Below are 7,756 nucleotides of genomic sequence, written 5' to 3'. Positions count from 1 at the left end.
GTGCAGCAAGCATTGCACTACATAGGTGCAGCAAGCATTGCACTTCTGCAGCACAGGTGCAGCAAGCACTGCACTACTGCAGCACAGTCATGGGTGCAGCGACCACTGCATGACTAGCACAGGTGCAGTGATTACTACAATTCTGCAGCACAGTCATGGGTGCAGCGTCCACTGCATGACTAGCACAGGTGCAGCGATCACTGCACTTCTGCAGCACAGTCATGGGTGCAGCGACCACTGCATGACTTGCACAGGTGCATGAACCATTGCATGACTGTAGCACGTGCAGGAACCACTGCTCTACTGCAGCATAGGCACAGGGACCACTGCATGACCATAGTGCAGGTGCAGGAACCAGGACGTGGCTGCAGCACTGGTGCATGCACCGTTGCGCTATTGTAGCACTGGTGTAGTCACATCTGCAGATGCGGAAACCACTGTAGCACAGGTGCCACTGCCACACACGAGCCTGGTCTGCTGCTGCACAGTCACAGGTGCAGGAGGTACTGTAGCACAGGTGAGGGGATTCTGCAGCGCACTCGCTGTTGCAGGAACCGCAGCGCTCTGGCAGTGTAGTCACCATTTCAAAATGGGGGAGTTATTCTGCAGTGCAGGAACTGCAATATTTCAGCAGTGCAGACATGGTTGCAGGAATTTCAACACCATCGTGCGTGCAGGAACCACTGCACCACTGCAAACAGGTGCAGGAACCACTGCAGACACGTGCAGGAACCACTGCACCATTGCAGACAGATGCAGGAACTACTGCAGACGGGTGCAGGAACCACTGCAGACACGTGCAGGAACCACTGCACCATTGCAGATAGATGCAGGAACTACTGCAGATAGATGCAGGAACCACTGCAGACAGGTGCAGGAACCACTGCAGAAAGATGTAGGGACTACTGCACCACTGCAATCAGATGCAACTACTGCAGACGGGTGCAGGAACCACTGCACGACTGCAGAGAGGCGCAGGAAACCCGCACACCAGCGGCATTGCCACTGTTGCAGGAACCGCAGCGCTAATGCAATGCAGTCACCTTTGCAAGAAGTGCAATAGTTCAGTGATGCAGTCATGGGTACCACCACAGCCTCTCTCCAACATCCCCATCCAATCGTTGGATCAGGCATCCAGCTCAACTGAAACAATGCTGTTCTCTCTGAGTCTATGAGTCTTCCCCCCTCTGCCCCCACACACAGGAATGGGGTAAGAATCAGAGAGCAACTCCCTCACTCAAACCCCAGCCGCTGCCAGCTCACCACCGGTGGAGACACGGGCAATGGGGCAGTGGAAGGGAGCTTCAGTACGTGTCCAACCTGTGCCTGAAGACTCTACGCCGGGGAGGGTGGGTGGGCATCTACAGGGACTGTACCACCAGGAGGGTGGGTGGGCATCTACAGGGACTGTACCACCAGGAGGGTGGGTGGGCATCTACAGGGACTGTACCACCAGGAGGGTGGGTGGGCATCTACAGGGACTGTACCACCAGGAGGGTGGGTGGGCATCTACAGGGACTGTACCACCAGGAGGGTGGGTGGGCATCTTCAGGGATCATAGCCTGGGGAGGTGCTGGGCCCTGTTTGTGTGCTGTGTGAATTTGGAATAGTAGTGTAGGAAAATAACTGCAGATGCTGGTACAAAATGCTGGAGTAACTCAGCAGGTTAGGCAGACTCTTGGCATCAGATGCAAAGTTTCTGAGCTACTGAGTTAGTTGTGAGTTGCCATAAAAGCTCTCTGACAGGGATCTAGGTTGTGAGGAGCAGTTGCTGGGCCTGGATTAACACAAACCTCAGCCAGCATCGCTGCAAGCAAAGCCTGGTCCGGATCGGGATTGCAAATGGAGTGGACTGTACTCACATTGACTTGGAGTCAAGCAACACGGAGACAAGCCCTTCGGTCCAGCTCTCCCATGCCGTCCAAGATGCTCCATCTAAGCTAGTTCAAGTTTCCCATGTTTGGCCCTTATTACACCCAAACCTTTCCCATCCACGTACCTGTCTAAATAGTTTTTAGATTCATGAGTCTTACAGCAAACTGGCCCTTCGGCCCCACTTGCCCACACCAACCAACGTGCCCCATCTACACTAATCCCACCTGCCTGCGTTTGGCCAATATCCCCCTAAACCTGTTCTATCCATTTACCTGTCTAAATGTTTCTTAAATGTTGCGACAGTCCCTGCCTCAACTACCTCATCTGACAGCTCATTCCATGTACCCACCAACCTTTGTGTGAAAACGTTACCTCTCAAGTTCCTATGAAATCTTTCAAACCTATGTCCTCTGGTTCTTGATTCCCCTAATCTGGGCAAGTGACTTTGTGCATCTAACCGATCTATTCCTCATGATTTTGTACATCTCTGTAAAATCACCCCTCATCCTCCTGCACTCCAAGGAAAAGAGTCCTAGCCTGCTCAACCTGTCCCTGCAGCTCAGGCCCTTGAGTCCTGGCAATATGCGCGTAAATCGTCTCTGCACTCTTTCCAGCTTGACAACATCATGACTTGGAGTCATACAACACAGAAACAGACCCTTTGGCCTTACACGCCCATGCCGACCAAGATGCTCCATCTAAGCTGGTCCCACTTGCCCACGGTTGGCCCTTATTCCCCCCAGACTTTTCCTATCCATGTACTGTACCGGTCTAAATAGCCTTTAAATGTTCTTATATTATCTGCCCCAACTACTTCCTCCGGCAGCTCATTCCATTTACCCACCATCCTCAATTGCCTCTCAGGTTCCTATTAAATCTTTCGTCATTTGCCTTAAACCTATACCCTCTAGGTTTTGATTCCCCTACCCTGGGTAAAAGACTGTGCATTCACTCTACCTATTCCCCTTGTGATTTTAAGCACCTCTATAAGATCACCCCTCATCCTCTTGCGCTCCAAGGAATAAAGTCCCAACCTGCCCAGCCGCTCCCTATAGCTCATGCCCCTTGAGTCCCAGTCCCCTTGTAAATCTTCTCTGCACTCTTTCCATCTTTAGTGGCATCTTTCCCCCATTAGATCAAGGCTCCATATGCAACATAGAAAATAGGTGCAGGAGTAGGCCATTCAGCCCTTCGAGCCAGCACCGCCATTCAATATGATCATGGCTGATCATCCAAAAGCAGTACCCCCTACCTGCTTTCTCCACATATCCCTTGATCCCGTTAGCCCTAAGAGCTAAATCCAACACTCTCTTGAAAACATCCACTACCACTACCTTCTGTGGTAGAGAATTCCACAGATTCACAACTCTCTGGGTGAAAAACAACAGTTTGGATCAGAACAATTAGATTATTTATTTCCTGTGTACGGGCATTTGTGAAACTTTTTCACTCAGAGTTGTGAAGTTGTGGAACTCTCTGTCTCTGAAGGCAGTGGAGGCCAATTCCCTGGAAGTTTTCAAGAGAGAGTTAGATAGAGCTCTTAATGATAGCGGAGTCAAGGGATATGGGGAGAAGGCAGGAACGAGGTTACTGATTGAGAATGATCAGCCATGTTCATGGTGAATGGCGGTGCTGGCTCAAAGGGCCGAATGGCCTACTCCTGCACCTATTGTCTATTGTCTAGTGTCTATTGGCATCGCTATTGAGAACAGCTTTGACTGCCCATCAGTAGCTGTCGCTGGGAAGGTGGGGGTGAGCTGCTTCCTTGACCCACTGCAGTCCTGGGGAAGGGGCTCCCACAGTGCAGGGAGGGACCCCAGGGTTTAGACCCAGCGACCAAGGGCCAGCGATGCAACTCTAAGTCAGGACACTGTGCGAGTGGCTGGGGAACATGCAGGCTTTGTTATGTTTATTGCTGATGGAGGTACAGTGAAACATCTGTCCTGCGTGCCATCCAGTCAAATCATTGTTACACACGATCACAGGAGATTTGCAGGAGTCGTTGCTTCAAACAAACGGCGAGCATCATCACACCACACCACCCTGGCCATACTCTCATTTCCTTCCTGCCATTGGCAAGAGGGTACAGGAGGCTGAAAACTGTGACAGGATCAGCTTCTTCCCAACAACATTAGGCCTTCAGAGGTCAGACACAGAATGCTGGAGTAACTCAGCGGGACAGGCAGCATCTCTGGAGAGAAGGAAATGGGTGGTGTTTTGGGTCGAGATCCTTCTCCACCCGAAACGTCACCCATTCCTTCTCTCCAGAGATGCTGCCTGTCCCGCTGAGTTACTCCAGCATTTTGTGTCTATCTTCGGTGTAAACCAGCATCTGCAGTTCCTTCCTACACAAACATCAGGCTTCCAATCTGAATTTCAGATTCACCGACTAAACTTCGAGCTGTGAACTGTCTTGATAGCTCTGGGGACTTTGGTCTTTTGATTTGTTTTGTACTACAGGCCTCGGGTGCTAGATTTATGCGTCTTTAGAAGAATGCGCTTGTCTATTTACTGCCAGAGTTTAATTTATGCGCTCCTATTTCCGGTATAACAAGCTCAAATTTATACCTGGCTCTGTAAAACGGGCATGCAGTGCACAGCATATTTCCAACACTTTTTGATTTACGTGCTGCGTTTCAAGAACATAACCCCCATGTAAAATGCGAGGTGCCTATATATTGTTTTTTTTCCTATTCATTGAACTTCTATTTTCTTTTTGCTTGTTTGTAATGTTATCTGTTGAATACTGTGTTTACAAACCTATTGTGCTGCTGGAAGTAAGAACTTAATCGTTCTGTTTCGGTGCCTATGACAATTAAACACACTTCATTCCTGACAACAGATGGTGGCAAAGAAAAAAAAGATGCAAAGTGCTGGAGTAACTCAGCGGGTCAGGCAGCAACTCTGGAGAACATGGATAGGTGACGTTTTGGCCGGGATCCTTCATCAGACGGATTGAGGAAGGGATGGATGAAGTAGATAGAGGTCGGCCTGGCCCAGCGAGCTGCCCGTTGGTTCCTTCCACCGCCGCTCCGTGTAGTTGCTCGATCCACACGCTCGCCCAGCTGCTGTGGTGCCCCCATAACCACCTATCCTTACGCCACAACCCTAGACCACTGGTAAACATCATCCCCCTTCCTGCGCCCTCTACCCTTATCCTCCCTGAAGGGAGAGGTGTGGTTGGGAGTGGGTTTAGGAGTGTGGTCTGTGAGAGTGACCACAGGGAATGCTGGATGGTGCACTGGTAGTGAAGGGGATGTCGATCAAGGCAGCTGCAGGCACTCACGCAAGCAGAGGGTATCCCATCACTTGTGGCAAGTCCAGCTGGTGTCAGGAGGTCAGTCCCTCACTGCAGGGCCCCCAACCTCCCAATCTGCTCCACTGACCAGATCTTTGAAATATCTTTGATTGCTTGAAAGATGCGGAGTGGATACAGGCCCTTCGGCCCACCGAGTCCGTGCCGACCATCGATCATCCGTTTACACTATTTCTATGCTCTCCAGATTCAAGGACAGTTTCTTTCCAGTTGTTATCAGGCAACTAAATGATCCTCCCATCGGCTACAGTCCAATCTGGGTGAGAATTGGTGTGGGAATCATTGTGCATAGCGTTAGGTTGTAAGAATAATCTCCCATACCCATACCCTTTACCCTCAACGCCTGTCATCTCGTTGCCCTTTCTCCCGTCGTGCAGTGACCCTCTGAGGCTCCGGTTTCAATATATTGGAGCGTGGCGAACCAGCTGGGAACAGACTTCGTAACCTCCTCAATTCACTGTCGCACCGAACACCACAGCCCCACCCAGCTCGGACATGCCCCGCAAAGAGTGGGTCGCCCTGAACCGGCTCTGCACAGGGGTCGGCCTATTCAACGGCAACATGCATCGTTCGGGATTGTGTCCATCAGCAGCCTGTGTGTGTGGAGCAGACCAGCAAACAGCGCAGCACGTCATTTTTGACTGCGCTGTCCTCTGCCCCCCTGGTGGAGGGGTAGACCTCATGGCCCTCGACAACAGCACATAGCACTGGCTACAACGCCTGGAGGGCGTTACATAACTTCTGCTGCCTCAAACGCAAGAAGAAGAAGAGGAAGACCCTTTAGCCTGTATCTGTGCAGTGGATGGCTTGATTGTAATTATGTATAGTCTTTTCTGTGACTGGATAGGATGCAAACAAAAGCTTTTCGTTGTACTGTACCTCACACACATGACAATAATAAATTCAACAAAATAAACTTTCTCATCCGCTGCCTGCACACTTGGGGCAATTGCCCTCCAAACCCGCACATCTTTGGGATGTGGGAGGAAACCGGAGCACCCGAAGGAAACCCACGCGGTCACAGGGAGAAGGTGCAAACTCCACACAGACAGCACCAGTAGTCTGGATCGAAGCCGGGTCTCTGGCGCTGTGAGGCGGCAACTCTACCGCGGTGCCACCGTGCAGCTGACTGGATGCTGATCATTTGCCCAGTACGAATGTGACCAGGTTGGGGCTGCACTGTAGGGGTCCCACTGGGAGTGCAGGGGGGTTGACTATTGACTATTGACTATTGGGTACAGGGGCGTGGGCCCATGGTGCTGATAAGGAGCAGCAGTGAACATATACCCCTGCCCCGCGGGGAGTGAGCTCGGAGTGGCTGACCCCATACAGCACCTCACACCTGTCCTGGCCTGCCCTCTGGTGCTTGCTGAGGGTTGCAGTCAGCACCATCAGAGATTCCTCTTGGCTAGCTTACAACCCAACAAGCTATGCACAATGATTCCCACACCAAGCTCTTCCTATCCTGCGTATCCCATCCCTGTGCGCTCCCCTTTCACCCGCCCCTCTTCATCACCCTGCTCCTCTCCCCTCCATCTCCCATCCCTGAGTTCCCCATTTCCCTGTTAGCCGCCCTCTTTCCCCTCCACTTCCCCTTACATCTCACCAGTTTCATATTTCACTCCTCCTCCTTCTTTTTCTGACACCCATTTGCCAATCAACCCCCCTTCCCCTCACCTTTATCCACCTAGCACCTGCCAAGCTTTGTCCTACCCCCACCTCTTTTTTTCCAGTCCCCCCCTCACCACTCTGAAGAAGGGCGACACAAAAAGCTGGAGTAACTCCGTGGGACAGGCAGCATCTCTGGAGAGAAGGAATGGGTGACGTTTCGGGTCCGAAACATCGCAGCTGAACAGAACAGTCTTCTTTCGTGCTTCAAATGTTACATCACTGTCATCATCCGTCCTGAAAAGGGTGCAAGCTTTCGGCGACAATCAGTGGGAGCCATCACTTGTACAATAGATGATGGTGGTGGCAGAATTAGTTCAGGACACTTCCAGTTGAACAGTGTAAGTTAGGTGACCCAAGGAACTGCAGGTGCTGGAATCTCGAGCACAGCTAGGGCCCAGCAAGTTAGGACACAGGCAGCAGTGTTTTCAAAAGTTACATGCAGGGAATGGAAGCAGTTTGGAGAGTAGAGTCAAGAGTGTTTTATTGTCACATGTCCCAGTTAGAACAATGAAATTCTTACTTGCAAATTCCTTCAGCTCAAGTCAGAATCAAAGCAGCAAATTCAGAGGCTGACACTATTTTGTTCTTTGTAAAAATGTATTTTATGTCAATAAATTGCAGAATTACTGCAGTTTCTGGAAATTAGAAGTAAGAATACTCAACAGGTTGTGCAGAGGAAACATTGACCTGATGCGTTTGCTCTGTATCTTTCCCCATAGATGCCACCTGACCCGCTGAGCATCCCCAGTACTTTTCACACATGTCATGCTGTCATTTCATTCACATGATTGATTGAAAGATATGGCATGAAAACTGTCCCTTCTGCCCATCAAGTCCACGCCGACCATCGATCACCTTTTCACACTAGTTCTACGTTATCCCACTTTCTCATCC

This window comes from Rhinoraja longicauda, chromosome 26, assembly GCF_053455715.1.
Source record: "Rhinoraja longicauda isolate Sanriku21f chromosome 26, sRhiLon1.1, whole genome shotgun sequence".
NCBI lineage: Eukaryota > Metazoa > Chordata > Chondrichthyes > Rajiformes > Arhynchobatidae > Rhinoraja > Rhinoraja longicauda.
The sequence above is the reverse complement of the archived record's forward strand: the minus strand, read 5'-3'. Positions refer to the sequence as shown.